Here is a 1,246-nt window from a genome sequence, read left to right as displayed (position 1 = left end):
TGGATGGATTGGCCGAGCACGTTGCTTGAACGGTGTATTGTCATGGAGTGGGATATGATGTTTGACAGCTGATGTACATCCAAAATCCAAGTCATGATGTGAAAAGACCTCCGAGATGTTATTCAGCTTTCCTATGACTCGCGTCTTCCATTCAAGTGACAGTGGAGAATCACCAAAATCAAAATTCAGGCTGGTGATAGTGTTCCTGACTGGAAGATGGGTCACGCGGTGTTCAGACAAGATACAGTGGTAGGTTTCCAAATCCGCAATGACACTGTGAGGTGGAATGAAGGTATCTTGCTCCGACTCATTTGTAATAACCACGGGAACCTTGTATGGGGAAAGAGCTGGAAAGTTGATGAGACAACTGCTGACACACAAACCACCAGGTAATGTGGAAGCAGGATGCTGTAGGAGAACACTCTGGCTAAACAATGGAGTGGAAACTTTGGCAGAGCCCTGGATGACAATAGTGCGGCCGGCCGGAACCCACATAAAAAAGAGCTGCATCTATAACTAAACCGAAATCTGAAATTCTAATCGGAGCGTGTCCGTGAAGGCATCGCGATGCGTCATGACGCATTGCCACGCCGCGAGTCTGCACGTGCCTGTTGTGACCAATCACATTCGCGAGGCACCAATATATGCCTTCCGGGTTGTCGCCTCGAAGAGATGCGGGGGAGAGGCGATAGCGGATGGAAGCAACAGGTACGCGGGGGCGGCGCTCTTAAGCTGTTTACTATCTTGGCTTGTCTTTGAATTAATTGTGGATTGCGTTCAACAGTACTTTGATACCGCCGCGGGTAGATGCGTGGGGGCTCGTATGTGACATCGCACGTAGTGAATGGTGAGTTGAGTCTGAATGTCTGTTTGTATTTGTAACCCGTATCAGTATGCCAGTGCTATTAGCTGATGGGATAGCTAAGGCTGAGGCCTACTACCTTACTACTACTCTCACTCTATGTGGCTGTAGTTTTGTTATTAGAGATTGTCATTTATTTTAATTTATTATAATGGTTGGATATGTATTTGTTGTATATTGGTATTTTCTCATGAACCTTATTGTGTACACTGGAACTAAAGTTAGCTTGGGAAATTTAGATGAATTTTGCTAATAGTGGTCCTGTGATTATAGTGCAGGCTAGTGGTGCCCTGGAGAGACCACAGCGACACCACTACTTTGGATGGCGAGCTAGGCCCAACGAGCCAGAACCCCAGCTACAACTTCCTGCGGTCTGGTAGGAGG

General features: G+C 47.0%; 1 long non-coding RNA gene across 1 annotated transcript; it reads left to right on the top strand.

Annotated features, from left to right (window-relative positions):
* The first annotated feature begins 674 nt into the window (after positions 1-674).
* LOC116327666 lies at positions 675-1,246 on the top strand. The gene is made up of 3 exons (XR_004200014.2): positions 675-708; positions 785-847; positions 1,136-1,246. It is a non-coding gene; the product is annotated as an uncharacterized LOC116327666 (long non-coding RNA).

Source organism: Oreochromis aureus, linkage group 18 (assembly GCF_013358895.1).
Source record: "Oreochromis aureus strain Israel breed Guangdong linkage group 18, ZZ_aureus, whole genome shotgun sequence".
NCBI lineage: Eukaryota > Metazoa > Chordata > Actinopteri > Cichliformes > Cichlidae > Oreochromis > Oreochromis aureus.
This window is presented reverse-complemented; position numbering and strand designations above follow the sequence as displayed.